The sequence below is a fragment of the Bidens hawaiensis genome, unplaced genomic scaffold, assembly GCF_021521415.1.
Source record: "Bidens hawaiensis isolate Kalapana, Puna unplaced genomic scaffold, B.hawaiensis_p1.1 tig00039724_1, whole genome shotgun sequence".
Taxonomy (NCBI): domain Eukaryota; kingdom Viridiplantae; phylum Streptophyta; class Magnoliopsida; order Asterales; family Asteraceae; genus Bidens; species Bidens hawaiensis.
This window is the reverse complement of record NW_027505627.1, coordinates 89364-114072: the sequence shown is the minus strand read 5'-3', so window position 1 is coordinate 114072 and position 24709 is coordinate 89364. Positions and strand designations below refer to the sequence as shown.

At 33.1% G+C, this 24709-nt stretch overlaps 2 pseudogenes; both read left to right on the top strand.

Annotated features, from left to right (window-relative positions):
* The first annotated feature begins 2960 nt into the window (after positions 1-2960).
* On the top strand, positions 2961-4582 carry LOC143614354 (shikimate O-hydroxycinnamoyltransferase-like; annotated as a pseudogene).
* An 11631-nt stretch (positions 4583-16213) lies between these two features.
* LOC143614355 (shikimate O-hydroxycinnamoyltransferase-like) lies at positions 16214-20979 on the top strand (annotated as a pseudogene).
* Positions 20980-24709: the final 3730 nt, after the last annotated feature.

The window sequence follows — 24709 nt, the reverse complement described above, 5'->3', positions numbered from 1 at the left end:
AACTTTGATTATTATTTTATTACACTTTATTATGATTGGCTAACAGCGACTGTCACAACCCGAACGACTTGGTCAAAAGTCTTCCGCTGTTTAAATTAAGGTTTTCGGGGTGTGACACTTCAAGTAAAATCATCGGGTGTCATAGTGCGGATTTTAATTGTATATTAGCAAAAGCCTAGAATAGAAGTGACATTAAACCCAAAAATCACTACTAGAAAAAAAGCCTTTAATGACATAGCAGTATGACTCGCGGTGATTTATGACAAACAAATGTGTGTGTCATGAAAAACAACGTCATTTTAAAAAAAAAGCGAAGATTTATGACACACGTTTTTGCACGTCGTCGATTTAGTGTTAATAGTTAAAAACAAAAACCTTCCATGTCATCTTAGGATTTCATCTTATATTTTAAGTTAAAAAAATACATACCAAACCCTTACAGTATTACCTGCAGACATTCACATTCATTTCTTCTCTTCCCCAAACCCATAAACCTTTTTGAAGATTTGGCTTTCAATAAACATCGCAAGAACACACCACATCCACACTGAGAGCGGTTTGAGAAAAGCCTAAAAAGCCTCCCGAAAATTCTCTCATCTTTCGTTCCAAATCCCTCAACCGATCTTCAAATCAGCGTGCCGTAGATTCTCTGATGTTATCTTCTTCATGTTACTTGCTATGATTCTGTGTTAATTTGTGTATCTGTGTATGCTTTCGATCTGAATTTGCTTATGTGTAGATCGATGTTGTTGATTTAGTTATATACTTATATGGATGATATGGTGTTGTTTATGTATGTTTTTGTTGTGTCAATTTTGTGTATTTAAATTACGTTTTAATCTACCTCGAGCTCGTTTAGTGAAGGCGTGAAACTCAAACTCATTTATACTAAGCAAGTTTATTTTTAGGTTCAAGCTCTGGCTTATTTAAGCTCGACTCGATTCAAACTTTTTTGTGATAAACTCGAGTATTTCTACCAACATCTCACAAAACTCATTTCAATAGCATACAAGGAACCTTTCTCCAGCTGAACTATATAAACTATATAGTTATAAGGGCCCACATGTAATTTAAACTTTCTGTTTGAATCCTGATTGAACAATTACTGCTGAAACATGTTTGAATATCTCAGTGTTGTTTAATTTATATTGGTTTTTTATCTTTATTGTTGTTAATGTGATTGATTTTCGACTTATATAATCTCTTATAATTGTTAGTATGATATATGTTGCTTAAAAATCTCATTTATATTATAGTTAATTTAGGTATTCATTGAGCTCGATTTGTTGCTTGGTTTTGAAATAGATTGAGTTCAGTATTTTTTTTTTTTCATTTTATTTGCTTCATAAACTTGTCACGATACTTTGAAGTTTCATGTACTTTCTCACATGAGCACATAACTTTAGGTGTAGTTTCTTTATTTCACAGCTTCAGATTTTATGTTCAATCTACTTCAAAACCAAGCAACTATAATTTTAAGTTCAATCTACTTTCACACATGAGCACATTATTTTATGTTCATGTGAACTTTATACCTCCATTATTTGTAAGCTATTGTGACAAAATCTGTAGTGTCCAACTCAGCCAGTAAGGCTATATGTAGTGGGCGAATAAATGGGGCGATAATGGAGGTTTTGGGGCGAGAACACCGTCCCCGGGCTACAAAGGGGCAAAATGTGGGCGAAAAGGGGAGGGGCGATATTCTGTTGTCTTTGCTTTCTTGTTGCATTTATTATTATTATTATATTTTGTATGTGTGTGAGAGATATATGTATATATATATGTATATATTAGTATTATATTACTATTGTAGCCCCTACACCATTACACCCCAAAAACAAATTCTCACTCCTTGCTGACTGGGCGTCACACGGCACAAAACGCCCCAATTTGTAGCCCCTCCACTACACATAGCCTAAGTATCAAGTATGGTTCTTATGTCTTAAACATCATCAAGGACAGATACTCGTCGATAAAATGTAAGTGTAATTTTGTTTGTTTGATTATATTTAAATTAGGTTTTGACCCAATTCATTTTTGACCCGACCAAATATTTAACGTTTTCTTTGTTTAGTTTTCGTCTTAGGTTGGGACAGGAAATGACGAATACACGGTGGCGGATTTTGATGCAGTTAGAGAAGCATGACCGAGTTATGCGATACAATTTATTTTTCGATAGTGATATGTATGGTATTGAATATTAATCAATATTTTTGTTAACTTGGGAATATTTGTAATATTTTGACTTTGGATGTCTAATTAAGAAATGAAATGGATAATATTGATGCTATATTTATGTCATTAATGTAAATATAAAAAATTATACAAAAAAAAAAAAAAAAAAACTATACGATGACATGCATAAATGACTGTCATATCTTGGTATCATAAATGTGAGTAATGAAAGCGTGTCATAGATCGTGTCACAAATGAGTACCATTAATGCATGTCAACGTTCAATTTATGACGGTGACTTCCTTGACACGCATGGTTTTTTTTCTAGTAGCGAATGTTTATTGTGTCTATAAAATCTGTGCGTTACGACAGTGAGTCGACGGCAAATTAGTCATATCGGTTTTGTTTGTAACAGTAACGAAACTATTCTAAAAAATAAACGTATAAACTAAAAAGAAACTTTAATAAAAAATTTCACAAAATCCTTTAAAAGAAAAGTCAATAACACACCACGGAAACATATAAACCCAATATAAAAACATCTGAAAAATTCCAAAAAAATAAAGAAAAAAAATCTTTTGTGACACCTAGATGGATTTTTAGACATATAGTAATTCTCAACCGATTCAACACTTTGTGTCACACTTTCAATTATAGAGTTGAAGAAGATAATTGATTATACTTTAATATAATAACAAGCATGACATACGCACGTACATTTATTAAACTCACACGACATCTTTATAACTGAGTTGAAGAAGATCATTGTTTAATAAGTGGTGAAGATCAAGATGAAGGTGGTCGTAAGAGAATCGACGATGGTGAGGCCAGCAAAGGAGACACCAACAACAAACCTTTGGATCTCTAGCCTTGATCTCATTGCCCCCAATGATTACAGGCTCACCGTGTTTTTTTACCGCCCCAACGGTGCACCCAACTTCTTTGATACGAGAGTTATGAAGGACGCTTTGAGCAAGTCGTTGGTTGCGTTTTACCCAATGGCAGGGCGGTTTAAGCAGCCCGAAGATAGTCGGCCTGTGATCGATTGTCAAGGACAAGGGGCGTCATTTTGGGAAGCTGAGTCCGATGGCTTATCGATGATTTTGGTGACTTTGCACCCACACCGGAATACTTGAAACTCATTCCTGTGGTCGATTACTCGCTGGGAGTTGAATCATATCCGCTCCTGATATCATATATATATATATATATATATATATATATATATATATATATATATATATATATATAGGGTTTGGATCAAATACAAATGAAATTAACATGCTAAACGTGAGATTCAAGTAGAGTAATTATATATATAAGTAGAGTAATTATGTTATTACATCATAGAGTAATTACATAATTCCTCTACTTGTATATATAATTACTTTACTTGATTCTCACGTTTAGCACGTTAATTTCATTTGTACGATAACTTTCCCATATGTATATATATATATATATATGTAATTTTATAGATTTCATAATTAATATTTCTTCATGTAATTAGCATTTGTCAATTTGAACAGGTAACATACTTCGAATGTGTGTGTGGGGGGGGGGGATTTCGCTAGGAGTCGGTATGCACCATCGTGTCTTGGACGGGATGTCTGCGATTCACTTCATGAACGCATGGTCCGATATGGCTCGTGGCCTTGGCGTCACACTCCCACCTTTCATAGACCGGACCCTCCTCCGTGCACAAGAACCGCCACCACCACCTATTTTTGACAACTTTGAATACAACCCTGATCCAACAATCCCAATGGATGAAACCAAGACCGTCTACTCAGTTTTCAAGTTAACACGAGACCAACTCGATGTGCTCAAAGCAAAAGCAAAGGAAGCTTATGACAACACAATCAACTACTACAGCTCTCTTGAAATTCTGATGGGCCATGTTTGGAAGTGCGTGTGTAAAGCCCGTGGGCTACGAGGTGATCAGGCCACCAAGCTCAAAATCGCGGTTGATGGACGGGCCCGCTTACAACCACCACTTCCACCTGGCTATTTTGGTAATGTTATCTTTACCGCGGCTGCTATGCCGACAGCTGGCGAGATTCAATCCAAACCTTTCTTGTACGCTTCAAGTAAAATCCATAATGCTTTAGCGATAATGAATAACGATCGTCTAAGATCACTACTCGATTATGTGGAACGGCACCTTGATCAAAAGCCCGAGGATTATAAGTTCACAAACCTTCAAGTAATAAGTTGGGCTAGGCTCCCCGTTCTTGATGCTGACTTTGGATGGGGCCGACCCATCTTCATGGGCCCTGCAAGGATCCCATCAATAGGTAGGTGTTATGTGTTACCAAGCCCGATAAAGGATGGGAGCTTATCGATCATCATTGGGCTGGAAGCTGAACAAATGAAGCTTTTCAACAACTTGCTTTATGCAATCTAGCAACAACAATTATCTTTATCAGTAAGATTCTTACTCATATAGAGCTTAAATATGTGTAAAGTTTCAATAATGAGTTAATGTGTGTGTGGACCTTCGTAATTTAAACATGAACTGGCCAGCCTTCATAATTTAGGTTTTAGATGCACAGGTGTTTACAAGTTCGTGGGCTGCATAATTTATATTTTAGATCATTTAACAGGATGACCTTTTTGTTTGTTGATGTTTTGGTATAGGTTGTGTATTTGAATGGTGTCTTACCTTTTCATGGTTGCTGTTCTTAAAAAAACATGTGGTGCTATGGCTGTGCCATTCTTGGTTTCTGGATCTGTCATTTATGGTAAATGTTAAGAAATAGAGTGTAATATTTCGGTTTTTTGTTTTGATGTATTTTTAATCGTTACCTGAACCGGTTCGTATTTGAGTAATTCAATTAATAAAATCTTGCACTCGTTTATTATATTTATTTCTTTTATTTGTAACTTAATTTATAATTAACTATGAGACATGTACAAAAATAACCCTTGACTAACTTTAATCCACTTATGTATCCAACATCAAAGGCCAGGGACTTGTTAGCTAAATAACAAAAAAACATTCTTCTTCCCTTTTTCTTCCTGTCGCCGACCCCCCCCCCCCCCACACCTTGCGTGTTCCTCAATTCACGGCTTAATCAAAGTAATTAATCATATCAAATCGTTTGCCAATTAATAATCCCACCGACACCTTAAATAGGAAATCGATTAAAATTGCAAATAGTCTACAACGAGATCCAATCAATCCGAACCGGAACTAAACACTAAACGTGAGAACATGAGTAAAACCCTAACCAACCGCTACATGCAAAAATAAATAATTAAAACATTAACTAGTAAAGTACATAGCATTCTTTGTGGTTCCAACAATTAATCGTTGGCCAAAGAAATGAAGATGGAATCCAGATTAGAATAATAGAAAGAACATAGACTTAATTCATATTTTCTGCATAACAATCAAATAAATGTAGTGGCTATTATATAGCCTTACATTGGAATAAAAAAACTAGAAATAAGCAGCTACCTAAAACATGGAAACATGGCATCCCACCATCCCCATTACTTAAAACATTTTCCTAAAAACAAGAAACATGGATAAAACCATCAAATAACTACTTCCCCACGTGCAAACATGCAAACCAGGTCACCCACTCGTCCCGGGTACGTAACATTCCACCCCACTTGAACACACCTTGTCCTCAAGGTGGAAACCAGGGTCATCCTTTGAGTCGACAGTCATGCACAGTTGCGGTTTAGTACACCTATGGCCCGGCACATATTTCTCATCATAATGATAGCATAGACCCTTGGTATGCTGTTCTTTTACCTCTGCACTTGAGAGCCGACAGACCGGGTTAGGAGCCGGTAGTGCTAATTATAGAGTTGGGGCTGGACCCAAAATGCCTTGTGTTGTGGAAACGGGCAATCGGTTAACCGAAAGAGGGTTCGAGGTGTTGTTAGCGAAAGAAAGTTCGCGACCCAGATTCATTTTTTCCTCCACCAACTATTCCAATAGCCTTATGGAGTTGCTTCGGGTTGTTGAGCTTCATTTCTATACGGATATCTTCCTTGAGACCACCAATGAAGCAACCGATCAAAAACGATTCCGGCAAACCGCCGACTTGGTGGGATAGCTTTTCAAAAGCCTTTTGGTAAACAGCTACAGTAGTGGTCTGTTTGAGACGGGAAAAGGATTCAGAGGGGTCTTCAAACTCGGTCAGCCCGAAACGACCTAATACAACCTGTGAAAATTCGACCCACGTTAAAGGTCCTAGACGCTTGGTTAACCATCAATGCCACAGTAGAGCAATTCGGTCAAGATAGATTGGAGCCAATTGAACTTGGTCTTATGGAGCCACCTTTTGGAAATCAAAAAACTGGTCGGATAGATACAGCCACCTAGTCGGATCCCCTCCGGTGTACCAGGGAAAATGGAGTTTGAGATAGGGCTTGGTGGTGTTAACCACAGAACCACCGGAGGATGAGCCTGGTGACCAACCGGAATTTTGTTCCCGTAGAGCCTGCACCGCCACGGTAAGACTTTGCATTTCAGTTAGAATTCGCTCAAACATTGAGTCATGTTGAGCCAACCGGTCGCTAGTCTCTTGTTGTAACTCGGCTTGGTTTTCTTTCGAGTATCCATAGAGGTGGATCAGATTTGGCTCTGATACCACTAATGTGATTTCTTCACAAGAAAAAGGAAAAGAGGAAAAACTTTAGAGATGAAGAGGAACTTTTAAACAACTTTTCTGCATATTCATTAATCAAAATAAGAGTTCCTTAAATAAGGATTACAAAAACTACTTCCACTACTAACATGGTGAACGTTGGACAATAACCTACCCACTCCAATCCTTAATTAAACCAAATAAAACATGTGACTACTAAATGAAAATAACCTAGGACAACTCCAACACTATTTACTAAATAAATAAATCTAAATAAATAACATGCATGTCCCAAGGGAATGTACATAACAAAATTGTCCCTTAATCCCTATATAAACTTAATTAAACCCGCACACACCTTCCCCTCAACATCACGAATCAAAGCCCTAACTCAATTATAACATTCAAAGCCGTCAAGGACCAGTTTGACATCGAGCTTGAGCCGCGGAACCTATCTCATCGTTAACCCTCATTCCGTAACCTTTTCTGGTTATTAAAATATGTTTTAGCGCGTCTATAACCGATAAACAATAACTCTATGTCAATTTTGATTAACAATGACTAAATGGTTTGTTTTCAGTTCTAGGGTTTAAGTTGGGGAAGAAGATGAACTGGTTTGGGTATATGATTAAATGGTCCAATGTTTTAATTGAGTTAGACACCTACCCCAGTAGTGGCAGGTGCATGTTAATCTGGTCATGAGTCCTGGGGCGCAGGTTCGAGTCCCCCGGGCCGGTTTTGGAAATTTTATATTTAAAACCTTATTTTTGATAAGTTTTTATTATTATTACACATATATAGCCTTGAATAAAAGCATTTTGATAAACCAAACCCCGAAACTAGGGGTGAGCACGATAAAGGTCAGACCCTTGAAACCCGATTACCTTACTCGTAAAACCCTTAATTAGACCCGAATATATAATATGGGTCGGGTTAATGGTACTTAAATTTCACCTTAAAGGGTAAAAGGGTTTCAAGGGACCAACCCTTTTTCAAACCGTTTACCCATTTACTAGTTTCTAAATAAATATACATCATATTTCGGATTAATCTGAAATTTAGAAGAGATTTGTATTACATATATGATTAATCCAAAATTTCACAACTACTAAGAAAAATTAAAATAAAGGGCCACACTACTAATTAGAAACGTATATATGGAAATCACTGGATTTTTCTCTACATGTAATTTGTGAATGTAAAATTATTTGCATCAGTTCAAATGGTTGATAAACTTCCAAAGTTATACTTTATTATGTTATTAAATGAAAGTATAATTGTCTAAGATTCATATATTAAAGTTATATATGAGATATGCAACTAGTAAATGCAGAAAAGGAGATGTGATTACTGCCTTAAAGGGTAAAGGGTTAGACCCTTGAAACCCTTATTTATACCCGACCCTTTTAAGGTTTAGATGGTAGGGTCTCGGGTCCACGTTTTTTCCTGGTTTGGTTAGGGTATTAGGTAAAAGGGTCAGGTCTTAACTTTCATGTATAAATATATATACTTTTAGACAAAAGTATATATATTTTGTAACACCCCGGCGTTAAGCTGAATACGCCCGGGTGCAACGTACAGATCACTCATAAGCTTGTATCACTATTAATAGTGACAATATCAATCAATCAAATACAGTGAAGTCCCACCAACAGCAAAGCTATAAGTAGGGTTTGGGGAGGGTGGGATGTAGGCACACCGTACCTCTATCCAAAGGGATAAAAAGGTGGCTTCCAGAGAGACCCTCAGCTCTAGAATACATATGTATGGGGCAATATAAGGAAATCAAAGTTCAACAGTAAATAATAATAATAATAATAATAATAATAATAATAATATGGCTAAAAAATACCATATTTGTGTGTGACCAGAAAAAGGTAAATAAACGCCCTAAAGTGTTCATTTCTCCATAAAAATCCTTAACTTTAATTATACTTCTCCAAGAATTCATATCCTCAACCATGTCCTCTGAGAGGTTTAGGTCTATCAGATCCTATCTAATCCTCTCATCACAAGTCAATTTAGATCGTCCTCTACCCCGCATCCCTTCTATAGTAATGTTTTCTACGGATCTAACAGGATTCGACGTCTGTCTTCTCTTCACATGTCCAAACCATCTCAATCTCCACTCTCTTATCTTGTCTGATATGTTCGCTACCCCTAATCTCTCCCGAAACACAATTTTTATTAATAGTGACAATATAATTATTTTATTTCATAATTTCGCAAGTACACAAATAGTTTGAATGAGACAAAAAGAACATCACATCTAAATGAAGCAAATATTATTCATTGAAATAAACCTAAGGTATAACTAATTTTCTTGTCCTGTCACTTCATCGTATCAACCTGCAGCACGTTTAAAATAATATATTTTGTCAACAACACATGTTGGTGAGTTTTCATAATTTTTGTGTATATAAATATATATAAAATGTGTGATTCAACGATCCTCATGCAATAAACATTCAAACATAATGTAAATGAAATCAAATAGTGTCGAAGCCGCAGAAGTCGGGGAAATGAGAACCACCTTATGTAAACAACCGAAGTCGTAACGTTAGACGGCGCAAGTACGTCCCGTCGGACCCTCCTACTATGTGTATGCATTTGCGTAACTTCCATCATAAAAAAAGTAAACACGTTGCAAGCAAGTTCACGTATAATCATAAACAATATGCAAGAATAATATTAACATGTACGATAAATGTGAATAGTTTTGTAAATAAGCGCATAACTAACGAAAAAAAACTCGTGACATGCTACACCCCAAAAATATTAAAATAGTTAAAAAGGGGTTATGAAAAACTCACGTGTTAAGTAAGCGAGCCGAGAGCGAAAAATGCTTTTAAGCAAGTGAACTGACAAAGTTCGGTTCAACGAACGACCCTAGATAAATAAATAGCTAGGCTTAAAAAGAATTTGCGAAAAGAAAATAATTTGGCGAGGACGTTCGGTTTATGACAAAGCAATTTATAAAGAAAAAATATATATATTTTGGGTTTATTAAAAAAAGGCGCTTGGTTATTTGATTGTTAAGTTAATTTATTTTAGTCTTAGAAAAACAAATGGGTTATAATAAATTTTAATTAATTTAGATGAGTCCGGTTTGTTCCAACCAAACAATTACCTAAGAAAACTAGTTTAATGAGTGGTTCATTTTTTGGTTGGACACGAACCTGGTTATTGAGTCGGGTTTGTGAGTAACATAATTTGAAAAAGATGAAGTAGTATGTTCAAAAATGTTTGTTCTTGATTATTAGTTTGTAAAAGTAAAAGTTGACTTTTAAACATAATATTCATAAGCCGAATATAAGCGAGCCGATTACGAAGGATGATATGTCTCCATTAATGTCGTTTGGGTTGTCATCATGGAAACAATCGTTATGCGTAATTACAAGAAATAAACATTACCCGGGGATTGTATCACAAAAGAAGAAGAAAATAATACTTCTTGAGAAGTTGTCTTTTGAAAGTCAAACTTAAGACTTGAGAGAAATTGACAAGCTTGAATGATTTTGAGTGTGAATTAGTTGTGCAAAGAACTTGTAGAGATTGAGCTTTATATAGGCTCAAAATCGTTAATAACAATGTCAAAGTGAGTTAATGTGATGGTTAATCAAGAGGATAGTCACAAGGTTTGAAATCATATATATTTTTGACCAATTAAATGTTTTTATAACCCATTAAATATCTTTAACTCAATTGATTAAAGAAAGGTAATATAATACTTAGAATTAAATTTGTACCATCATAATAATAAAAACAACACTGTAAGCATAAACAACATCATGAACATAAATACAAAAACAATTCACCATTTGATTAATAAATGAAGATCCGAAAGGTGCGAAAATTTAAAATGGGTTGGGTTTTTAGGTTTCAAAAATGACGACGTCACATATTTATACATGAATATGGACACACACACACACACATATATATATATAAATATATAGGGTAAGGATCCTAAGAGAACCCTTTGCAAATTAAGAACTTTGAGAACCATTTTGAACCACCAAAAACACATTTAAAAAAAAAATATTTAAAAAATCATAAAACAAAATAATAAAAATTTTTAAAAAGTAAAAAAACCAAATTTCTTATATTTCATTTCGGTTTCATTAAAAAATAAAAAAATACAAAAAAAAATTAAAAAAACGTCGTATTATACACATATGTATAATTTTATATAATCTTTGGTTACGTAATATACACATATGTATAGTATCATTTATCTTAAATTATACACATGTGTACAAAAAACATGTAAATATACATATATGTATATATTATACATATGTGTATATAATTTAGCTAAACCGAGTTTTTTTTTATGAAACCGGGATGATAAAATAAGAATTTTGGTTTTTTTACTTTTTTGATTTTTGTGTTTTTTTTAATTTTATGATTTTTTTTATTTTTGAGTTTTTTGTGGTCCAAAATGGTTCTCATAGTTCTAAATTTCAAAAAGGTTCTCTCATGATCCTGATCCTATATATATATATATATATATAGGGTTGGGATCTAGAGAGAACTCCTCTTAAAGAGAGAACTAGTAAAGAATTATTTTTAACTATTTTAAAAAAAAATATTTTGTGATTTTTTTTGTTTTCTCATTCTAATAAGATGATATTGACACTAAAAAAAAAAAAAAAAAAAAAAACTTGTCTGTGTAGTACTGTAGTGCATATGCGCACTAATGCCTATTGCATATATACAATAGTGTTTTATTGCATATAATACAACACAATTGCATTATCCAATACAAACTATTGAATATATGCAAATACGACACTAATAATTGTATGCAAAACACATTATCGCATATATGTAATACAACACTAATGCACATATGCACTATATCGATTTTTTTAATTTTTGTATATAATATAACACTATTGCAAATAAACAATACAAACAACTATATATATGCTATTCAACATTATTTTAAATATCAAAATGCACACTATTGCACATATGCACAATAAAAAAGTCGGTGTATTGCATATATGCATTACTCGTTACTTTTTTTTATTTTTATTTTTTTTAGTTTTATTTTTTTTTTTTTGTGGTGAAGAATAACAACATATATGAAGGATGAAAGAAAAAAAATTTTAAAAATATTTTTTTAATTAAATTAAAAATACTTCATTATTAGTTCTCTAGTTCTCTTCATAAATGGAGTTCTCTCATGATCCTCTCCCTATATATATATATATATATATATATATCGGTTTAACCTAAATAATAATAACAAGTTTGTTTATCGTAAATATTAATCAAACTAATATTTGTCGTAATTGTCCTCCATTTTAATAATATTCATTTCGAAAATACTAATTGTGAGAATTAACCTATGTAAATAAATAAATTAATCTCTAATACCGATTAATTTTTCATAAATCGTTGGTTTTATTTTTCGCTCATAATTAATATTATCTTTATCGACTAGGAGTTTTTGTCGACGCATCATAAGGAGCTTCATCATTTTATTCTTAACTTTATCATCATTTCATCCTTATTAATCCGCTTGTTAAGGTGAGTAATTCACATCCATAATTTTACCGTTTTATATTTTGGGGGGCGTTATGCTTTCACAAGTTAAACATATTATAGTTTTCACTACAATTCCACTATTTGCGTATATATGAAATTGCTCAATTAGTTGATATGTGTGAATGTGATTATGTGTTTATTTTGGTTGTTGGTATCTCATCCTCATCTTCATTAGTATAATCATACGCCACTGGAGTAACTCGACCCGTTGGGATGAGAGTAATGGCCCTTTTATATTATTGTTATATTAATTGTTGTAATTCATGTTTATCGTAAGGAATTGCCATTTCCAATATTATCACACACAAAAAAATTTCCGATTACTTGCTAAACGTTATGTTGACATGTAACATCCTAAAATCTCAATAATAAAATTTGGCATATTATTTCTTGTAAAGACGAGTTACTTGAGTTGATAAAGAAATAATAGAATATTAAAGGTGGACAGTAATAGGCTAATTAGATGGGATTAATGATGGACTAAAAATGAAAGATGGGCCTTAGGTCCATAGGCTTAAGGGGTATAAATACCCCCTTAAACCCTAAATCTTTCCATTTCCATCCATCTTATCCATAATATTCCCTACACCTTCAAAACACACACACATACACCGCCACTTACGGCCGTGAGAAGAGGAAGAAGAACCGAGATCAAATCAAGCCTTTTATTGATAGATCTTTGGTGTACTAGCTATATACAAGCTGCAAGTTCATAACAAAGTTAAACCGTGGCCTAAAAACGCTTAAAGGTACGTGCTTTAATCTTAAAGGTTACGTATTTATGGACCCTTAATCGTGAAATTAAACATAGGATAGATCGGGTCTAGATATTTCATAAAGTAGCAAACTTGATGCTTAGATGGGCATAATGGACTGATGGATATATATACGGTTCATCAAGAAAACCCTAGATCTAGCTTAAATAACGATCTGTGGTTAAAGATCCAAGCTTTATGCTATAAATGGACTAGATCTTGATAATGGAATGTTAACATGATTAAGGAAACTGGAAATAGGAAGTTAAAAATGTGATTTTTAGACTGATTAACCGTTACTTGAGCCTGGACTGGGTGTATGGTTAGGAAAATCTGAGCTAAAAACATCAGACAAGTGTTCTCGGTCAACACGAGAACCCGGTCAACAGGAGATCTCGGTCAACGAGAGTTCTCAGCCACTAAGTTCTCAGTGACAAGGGTTTTCGGTCAACGCAAGCGTTCTCGGTCAACGCAAGCGTTCTCGGTCAAACATGGGTTCTCGGCCACTAAGTTCTCGGTGACAAGGGTTTTCGGTCAACGCAAGCGTTCTCGGTCAACGCAAGAGTTCTCGGTCAAACATGGGTTCTCGGTGAGAACTGGGGTTCTCTGCCCAGAGTTCTCGGCCACCTAGGTTCCATTTGGTTTGGGCCTGGACCAGTTGGCCCAGATAAACAGTTGGACTGACTTAATTAAGCCCATAAGATGCTAAGCCCAACTTAGATAATAAGATAATAATTTAAAACTCTAATGAAAAATGTGTTAAGACAGTTAACAAAGATAAAATTTTTCCAAGCCAGCCAGGGGCGCTGCCCCCGGACCCCCGTTCGTTGAGAGCAATAATTAAACTTGAAACACGATATGGGTAGTGATAGTTAAATTGATACGTGTAATTGTTATACAGTTAGTCGTGCACAGCTCAAGAAAGGGATAACCATAAACGGTGAACGTAACCGCATTCAGGTGAGTTTCTAGCCCCATTCCTTGTTATGTTTTCGGGGCTGTGTGCATACTTGATGTGATTAGTTAATACACTTACCTTAAGTGGTAAGTGTATGCCTATTATGATATATGTGTATGTTATAAAAGAATGCTTACGGTACATGAACGATCTTCGGATATTGCATGTACTGTCAGGAGATAGTTAGATGATGTGATTGTTTATATATATATATATATATATATATATATATATATATATATATATATATATGTTGTATGTATGAAGTATGTACGTTATAGAATATGAGAATGAAAGAAAGCATGTAAAATATATAAATAAAAAGGAAAGTATGTTATGAAGAAATTGACGGTAAAAGGGTGGCAAACCCTAATAATATCTGTGAAGAATGGTGGCAGAACCTAATAATATCTGTGAGGTTATAGGGCGAAAGGCTCTTTAAAATGTATAAGTATGTATGTAAAGAAAGATAAAATATGAAGTATGAAAGAAGGAAAGTATGAAAGTAAGAATGAAAGTATATACTTACGTATGTATGAAAGAAAGTAAAAAAGGACAAGTATGTAATATAAGAACGTATTGTATGTTGATCGTATTAACTAGAACTCATTCAGCGTAGCTGACTTTTAGTATGCACGCAGGTGAGTAGAATGAGGCAGTTAGCTTGAGGAGGACACATGACAGGGTTGAACGAAGCTGGCATCTGAAGATTTTGCTACGATGTTTATTTCTATAATTTATGTTATGTTTAAAAGACAAAAATATGGATGTTTGTAACGAATGGTTTAAGTTTTATTATTTCCGCGAAGTTTTTTTTAATTAACTCTGATATTTAGAACTGAGTTTATGAGTAAATCCAACGTCCAATGTGAGGCACCGGTAACGGGGCCTTATATGACAAAAATATATATTTTCACGCATGACGCATGTAGCGTTTTGGGATGAAACAAGTGATGAAGTTAGATTATACCTTAGGTTTCTAAGATGAATAAGATGAATAAAGAACAAATTTATTTTGAAGTTGTTGATTGTGATACTATTTCTTTTGAGATGATGTTTATGTTTTTGTGTACTTGATTGATTTATGAAATAAAATAATTTAAAAATTGACATGTGTAATTATTTTAGTGTCTTATAAGCTATGATACAATTATGTCGCGCTTTGGCATGTTTAACGCCAAACCCCTATAAATACTAGTCTAGAATTCAATTAAACGGAACCACACCATCCTCTTATTTTTTCGAGTCAAAACCCTAAATCAATTTTAAGGTACACGTTGTGTAAGATTGAGTTTATTTATTTTTTAATGGTTTGACCTCATCCTCATACTCATTAAGCATGATCATACACCCCCTTACTATTGTGGTTCTGTTTATTTTATCCGACTAACTTTGGTTGTAACCAATTAGAACCGACCAGCAAGTGTTTATTTACATATTCAATATGCACTGTGATAATTCTATTTATACATCCGAATTGTGACTTTACCTCATATTATATTATATTATATTAAACAAGTGTATTGCTCACCAACATTCGTGTTAACCAAATTTATTTTTATGCATGCTATATATTTGATTTTTTGTTGATATTGGAGAATGGAGATTTATCACTTAGATTGGACTTTAGGGTTTTGAATCAAACAATTCAATTGTTAGAATATTATTTGTTTACTTTAAAGCGTTGTTGTGTTTTCATCTGGCACCGACACTAAACCCAAAAATGTTTATTGTGGCTGTAAAATCTGTGCAGTTACGACGACAAATAGACGACGAATTAGTCATATGGGTTTCGTTAGTAACAGTACCGAAACTAATCCAAAAAATAAACGTATAGACTAAAAAAACTTTAATAAAAAAAATCCTTTAAAAGAAAAGTCAATCACACCACCTAAACATATAAACCCAATATAAAAACATCTAAAAGATTCCAAAAAATAATGAAAAATTTTTTTTTGTGGCACCTACATGGATTTTTAGACATATAATTCTCAACCGATTCATCACCTTGTGTCATGCTTTCAATTATTGAGTTGAAGACGATCATTGATTACACTTTAATATAATAACAAGCATGACATACGCACGTACGTTTATTAAACTCACACGACATCTTTATAACTGAGTTGAAGAAGATCATTGTTTAATAAGTGGTGAAGATCAAGATGAAGGTGGTCGTAAGAGAATCGACGATGGTGAGGCCAGCAAAGGAGACACCAACAACAAACCTTTGGATCTCTAGCCTTGATCTCATTGCCCCCAATGATTACACGCTCACCGTGTTTTTTTACCGCCCCAACGGTGCACCCAACTTCTTTGATACGAGAGTTATGAAGGACGCTTTGAGCAAGACGTTGGTTGCGTTTTACCCAATGGCAGGGCGGTTTAAGAAACCCGAAGATGGTCGGCCTGTGATCGATTGTCAAGGACAAGGGGCGTCATTTTGGGAAGCTGAGTCCGATGGCTTTATTGATGATTTTGGTGACTTTGCACCCACACCGGAATACTTGAAACTCATTCCTGTGGTCGATTACTCGCTCGGAGTTGAATCATATCCTCTCCTGATATTGCAGGTATATATATATGTATATATATATATATAAGGGTTCAAATAAGAATAAAAGTTTCATTAAGAATGGTAAAAACCAATAAATTTTTGACATGTGGCATTACAAATTATGGTGAAAGAACAATTCTAGGAAACTATGTCGATTATAATGGTGAAAGAGTAATTCTAAAAAACTATGTAAGTTTTTGATAATTTTAAATCTCAACAATTGAATAACATGATCCAATGGCTATGAATTTATTCCTAGCCTTCCTAGGAAACTACTTGTTTTTAGGATAACCCTTCCATATATATATATATATATATATATATATATATATATATATATATATATATATATATATAGGGTAGGGTTAATGTAAAAAACAATATTTTTGTGAGAAGAATAAGAATAGATCTAGGCTCTTGGATCTATGATCCAGTGGTTAAGATTGATAGTTTTTAAATAATTGTATTGTTTCATATTTACATTGTATAGTGTTATATTTAGGTGGTTTATTTTATTTTAAAGCTCTTCTCACACTTCTCATAAAACACTTGTTTTTTATTTGAACTCTTTTATATATATATATAGGGTAAGGATTCTAAGAGAACCCTTTGCAAATTGAGAACTTTGAGAACCATTTTTTACCACTAAAAACACATTTAAAAAAATCATAAAACAAAAAATAATAAATATTTTAAAAAAGTAAAAAAAAACCAAAATTATTATATTTCATTCCTGTTTCATTAAAAAAAATAAAAAAATAAAAAAAACGTCGTATTATACACATATGTATAATTTTATTTAATCTTTAGTTACGTAATATACACATATGTACAGTATCATTTATCTTAAATTATACATATATGTACAAAAAAAAACATGTAAATGTACATATATGTATATATTATACATATGTGTATATAATTTAGCTAAACCGAGTTTTTTTTTGTTTTTTTTATTTTTTTATGAAACCGGGATGATAAAATAAGAATTTTGGTTTTTTTACTTTTTTGATTTTTGTGTTTTTTTTTATTTTATGATTTTTTTTTTATTTTTAGGTTTTTTGTGGTCTAAAATGGTTCTCATAGTTCTCAATTTCAGAAAACTTCTCTCATGATCATGATAGAGATAAATGAAATTATTACGAGAAATGCAAGAAATTAATATGGGCCACTAGTTTTATTTTATGTTTTAAAAGCTTCAAAATTAATTAAGAAACTATAAATGCATCTCTCTCTTCAATTAATATATATATTAAATTAATATAACTAATCAAATTACTATAATTGAAAAATATTAAGAATTAATTTAGTTTTTATCCAAATATTTATCCTACACAAGTACAATTATCCTACACAAGTACAATTTATTCATACGTTAAAATTTCTTTCTATCCAAATTTCTTCCAACTCAATATATAAATATCCATTAACGTGTAATTACATTGTGATAAATAATATAAAAACTATTTTAAATGTGTTAGCATTAAATATCAACAAAACATATAACATACACACAAAATTCATCATCAATAAAATACACAAGCACACGAAAACATATAACCTACACATGAAAACTTTATCCTAGACAAATACAATTTATTCATACATTAAAAAAAATCTATTTAAAACCAATTTCTTCCAACTCAACTTATCAATATCCATCAACACGTAGTTTCATTGTGATAAATAATACAAAAACCTATCTTACATATTTTTGCATTAAATGTGAAATATACAACCTACACAATAACATATAACCCACAATTGTTCTAAGAATAAGAAAACATAACCTACACACGAAAAACATATAACCTACACACGTGTAGGATATGTGTATATTTGTGTAATTTATATAATTGTTGATGTCTAATTTAATATGTAAGTTATATGTTTTTTTGTATATTGTACGTTTTTATTGCTCAAAACAAGTGTAGGTTATATAACTTTATGTAGGTTGTATATTTATTGTTTATATTTAATGGACACATTTGTATGAAATTTTTTTATTATTTATAAAAACTAAATTAGTGTTTTTATCTTTTTAATTATTTTAGTTAAATTATGTAGATATATTAATTAAAGGAGTTTTTTTACCAAAATGGGGATAGTGGAAAAAGTATTTACTAAAATGGGTTATTTGAAACTTATTTTCCAAAATAGGGATTTTTCTTACTCTCTTTCTCACTCTTAACCCATAAACAAAATATTCTTTAAATACTTTATAAAAATATCTTTTAGCTTATTCAAAACTTTTTTAATGTTTTGAATGGCAATAAGTTTTTTAATTATAGATTCAGAAATAAACTGTAAATAAAATAACAAAACACAATTTGAGATATTTAGAAATTAAAACAATTGAAAAGGTATTTAGAAAAATGCAATTTAAAAACAACAAATCGATTTTGTAACTTACTTTCCTTCTGTTTCATTCGTTAAAACCATTTTTTTCTTTTTATTCGTCAAATAGTATTCTCTTTATTACAATCATACATATGTTTATTTTTGAACATATTTAATTAATATTGTCTTTAAATACGATGACAAAGTTTTATTTACATTGTTTATGTATTTTAGTATTATTTACATTGTGCTTTATATATATTGACTCTATACATCATAAACGTCTAACTAAACATAGGCCTTGTTCGTTTTAATATTTTCACGAAGGTTCACTGACGTCTATGTTTATATATGTTCATTTATGTGCTTTAAAGTTTGTTCGTCTACGTTAGTATCTTTATGTTTGTTTGTGTATGTTTATGTTCGTGTGTGTTCATTTGCTAATTCATAAACGGATACAAACGCCTTTGTTCATTTAGACATTTATGATGTTTATGTTAATAAATATAGAGAACAACATGCATATTTATAAATGTACAAATAAAAACATTGAAATAAATAAGCAGTTTAAATTAAGAAAATAGAAATATATTTTTTTAAATAAGTAAAAAAAAATCAGCAGTGTATTATTGAACGAATAGAGACAAATGTTTAAATAATATTGTATTTTAAATTTGTATTTACATTTTATTTTATAAGTATATAATCAAAGAATGTTGTTAAATAAGCTAAACAATTTTTTATAAAGTATTTAAAGAATATTTAATTTATAAATTGTTTTCATCCAATAAGGTTAGGGGTGAGAAAGAGTGTTCAGGAAAAATCTCTACTTTGGTAAATAAGTTTTAAATAACCCATTTTAGTAAATACTTTTTCCACTATCTCTATTTTGGTAAAAAAAAACTCTTAATTAAATAGAGATTTATTATGGTTATATTAGTTGTATTAATTGGAGAGAGAGTGTGCATTTATTGTTGCATATATATCTTTTTCATTTATATTTAAACTTTTAAAACCTAAAATAAAACTAGTGGCACATATTCATTTCTCGCATTTCTCGTAGTAATTTCATTTCTTTCTTGAACTTAAACATATATATATATATAATTTTATAGATTTCATAATTAATATTTCTTCATGTAATTAGCATTTGTCAATTTGAACAGGTAACATACTTCAAATGTGAGGGGGTTTCGCTAGGAGTCGGTATGCACCATCGTGTCTTGGACAGGATGTCTGCGATTCACTTCATGAACACATGGTCCGATATGGCTCGTGGCCTTGGCGTCACACTCCCACCTTTCATAGACCGGACCCTCCTCCGTGCACAAGAACCGCCACCACAACCTATTTTTGACAACTTTGAATACAACCCTGATCCAACAATCCCAATGGATGAAACCAAGACCGTCTACTCAGTTTTCAAGTTAACACGAGACCAACTCGATGTGCTCAAAGCAAAAGCAAAGGAAGCTTATGACAACACAATCAACTACTACAGCTCTCTTGAAATTCTGATGGGCCATGTTTGGAAGTGCGTGTGTAAAGCCCGTGGGCTACGAGGTGATTAGGCCACCAAGCTCAAAATCGCGGTTGATGGACGGACCCGCTTACAGCCACCACTTCCACTATTTTGGTAATGTTATCTTTACCGCGGCTGCTATGACGACAGCTGGCGAGATTCAATCCAAACCTTTCTTGTGCGCTTCAAGTAAAATCCATAATGCTTTAGCGATAATGAATAACTATCGTCTAAGATCACTACTCGATTATGTGGAACGGCACCTTGATCAAAAGCCCGAGGATTATAAGTTCACAAACCTTCAAGTAATAAGTTGGGCTAGGCTCCCCGTTCTTGATGCTGACTTTGGATGGGGCCGACCCATCTTCATGGGCCCTGCAAGGATCCCATCAATAGGTAGGTGTTATGTGTTACCAAGCCCGATAAAGGATGGGAGCTTATCGATCATCATTGGGTTGGAAGCTGAATAAATGAAGCTTTTCAACAACTTGCTTTATGAAATTTAGCAACAACAATTATCTTTATCAGTAAGATACTTACTCATATAGAGCCTAAATATAATTTGTAAAGTTTCAATAATGAGTTAATGTGTGTGTGGACCTTCATAATTTAAACATGAACTTCATAATTTAGGTTTTAGATGCAAAGGTGGTTACAAGTTTGTGGGCTGCATAATTTATCTTTTAGATGACCCCCATATGGCTCTTTTTTACATCATATAATAATAGGGCCTTATGAGTTCTACAAAGTGATTACAAAATGTTTTCATTTTCGTCTTCCAAAGGATGACCTTTTTGTTTGTTGATGTTTTGGTATAGGTTGTGTATTTGAATGGTGTCTTACCTTTTCATGGTTGATGTTCTTAAAAAAACATGTGGTGCTATGGTTGTGCCATTCTTGGTTTCTGGATCTGTCATTTATGGTAAATGTTAAGAAATAGAGTGTAACATTTCGGTTTTTTGTTTTCATGTATTTGTGATCGTTACCCGACCCGGTCGTATTTGGGTAATTCAATCAATAAAATCTTGCACTCGTTTATTATATTTATTTCTTTTATTTGTAACTTAATTTATAATTAACTATGAGACATGTACAAAAATAACCCCTGACTAACTTTAATCCACTTATGTAATCAACATCAAAGACCAGGGACTTATTAGCTAAATAACCAAAAAATATTCTTCTTCCCTTTTTATTCCCGTCGCCGAACCCCCCCCCCCCCCCCCAACCCACCACCACCTTGCGTGTTCCTCAATTCACGGCTTAATCAAAGTAATTAATCATATCAAATCGTTTGCCAATTAATAACGAATCCCACTGACACCTTAAACTAGGAAATCGATTAAAATGACAGCTAATTCGTTTAAGGAAGAACTGTGGCCTAATTTCTTACGTACACGGGACGAGTGGGTGACCCGGTTTGCATGTTTGCACGTGGGGAAGTAGTTATTTGATGGTTTTATCCATGTTTCTTGTTTTTAGGAAAATGTGTTAAGTAATGGGGATGGTGGGATGCCACGTTTCCATGTTTTATGTAGTTCCTTATTTCTAGTTTTTTCATTCCAATGTAAGGCTATACAATAGCCACTAGGTTTATTTGATTGTTATGCAGAAAATATGAATTAAGTCTATGTTCTTTCTATTATTCTAATCTGGATTCCATCTTCATTTCTTTGGCCAACGATTAATTATTTGAACCACAACAGTGGTATCAGAGCTGTCGTGATCCCCCCGACCCATGGTTGCTCAAACTCTATCCGAAACCGAGTTCCGTCAATGGGTGAATGAATCCTTTGCGAGACTGGAGTTCAAGTTGCAAATAGTCTACAACGAGATCCAATCAATCCGAACCGCATGGGAAGCTCCTCACCTGAACGACATTGCCTAAAGCCATATTGATAGTCCAATAGCCAGTGACATTGCCTAAAGCCATATTTAAAGCCATATTGAAGCCTACCAAAAAACCACACCATTCCCCGGTGAAGTCAAACCGAAACCAACACCCTCGTTGGATGAGGTTGACTTTCTACTCTTTTCACGCACTAACTCAAAGTCACCGATCTACCTGAATGACCTCACAGTTAGCAAACTCGAGCCTAATCCGTGTGAACGTAACATTTGGAGCTTGTCGTTGAATAGCGAGGCAATGGTCAAAGACGCGAATTTGGAACACGAGTGGAAGCCACCATGGTGCTTTGCTATGACATTTTTCGTATGCTACCGGAATAACCAAATGGAATCCTCCTTGGGAATTCGTCTATGTCTTGTTCCATCCGGATTCTTAACCTTGTGGATAAGGTTCTTTGAAAGGGGTTGGATTGTTATGTACATTCCCTTGGGACATGCATGTTATTTATTTAGATTTATTTATTTATTTAGTAAATCATGTTGGAGTTGTCCTAGGCTATTTTCATTTAGGTTGTGTTTGTTTTTTCTTATAAGGTCTTCAAGAAGCCTTTGTCTGCGGGCGCGCACACATAAGATATTGATGACAGTTTGTTTGTTTTTTTAAAAAGATCTGAAAAATTCTTTTATGTTCTTCAAAAATAAGCTATTGTTCAACTGCTTCACACATCTTCACACCCACCTTCTTCCTACTTCACACCCCTTGTACAAATCATTGAGTAACATATATCATAATTGTAATCATTGAGTAGTTCTACTTTAAATGGGCTACCTCATTTTGAGTTTCATTTGATCTACAACACATAGAAAACTCTTATGGTTGGTGTAATTTGTACACTGAATTCTATAAAGAGGGTTTCTTCAAGTCTTAAGAGTTAAAACGACAACTCCTAGCTCTAAAATGTGAGTTGTGTAGTGCTTCTTGTGCACATTGAGTTATCATGATACATAGACTATCATCTTTTGTCTTTCTGCATAAGCATGCATACAAGACCTAAGCGCAAAACATCACAATCACTACAAATCTATGTGCTCCTTCTGAGAGGGGCAAGATAGTGTATTACAAAATTTTGGCTCAGTAATTGAGAAGCTTCCTCTTATCTTATTGTTTCAAGGATATTTCTTATCCTTTTGGGTTAATATCGTCAAAGGTCAAGCTAATCTTGACTATGCATCTCCAATAATTCCTAGTAAGGCCCAAAAATTGTCGCACTTTGGTAGGAGACCTTGGTGTTTCCTTAATTGCTTCAATCTTTAATACACTTACATGTATACCTTTCTTACTGATTATGAGTCCATGACAATGAATTTTCCAAATCTCAAAATCATATTTAGAGAATTTCTACATTTAACTATTCTCAATTTTGTTTAAAGTGTTGTTCATGAATTTTATTGGTTCTTGAATAAATATGCTAATATCATCCGGGTAGGATTTGCATATCTTATTCATGATATTCAAGAACACTGACTTATTTGTCAATATGACCGGTATGACTTACAAACTTATAATGGTCCTATCGTGTTTCTAAAATGTCCTTTAGAAAGTCTTCTTTTATTGATATCTAGTTGGTAAATCGGTATTCGGGTATAGAAACTGATCAAATAGATTTTAAATTCTCAATAATGGGTATCGAATTTCTAATGGTCAGTTTGTTGTTTGGATAGATTTTGTTTTTTTAATGACGCCAATCTGTACGGATATCTGGATATCGGTGCGTCATCTTATACAAGATCTAGTCTAAACTTGATCGGAATTATCTAGGAAAATCTATGGGGAAAACTTCTTCATAAACTTGAATTGTAGGCATATCTCAATGTGTAGGGTATTCTTCATGCAATAGCTTACGTGTCTTGGTAACAATCATCAATTTGGTACCATACTGATCACCATGGATTGCTAGGGTTTCACCATTGGCGAGTGGTAAACACACTAGCCTTTCTGAATCACGATCTCAACATGATTTTCAGATAATTAGCCTATGTCTATATTGAGGTTGTCTAATTCGATATATAGATCATTACAAAGGTTATGGGTTTCTATCGAAATATTAAAGTCACTATTGACTATGGAGTTTTTTATTTTATTTTCATAAGTAAACTTAATGACTACCTTTTATCTAAATCGATTGGTCTTCTAGCAAGAGATAACCCTAATCGTTTAGAGATCAAACTTAACTCGGCTCTAGTATAGATAGGTGTAAGTACATAATGGTTATTCAGTGATAACTAAGTGAATCCTTACGAGCTTCCATGGATCTTTCTCTAGTATTCTAATTTTTGAACTTGGAACAATCCTTTTTGGGTGTGTCGCTCATTTATCAAAACAACATT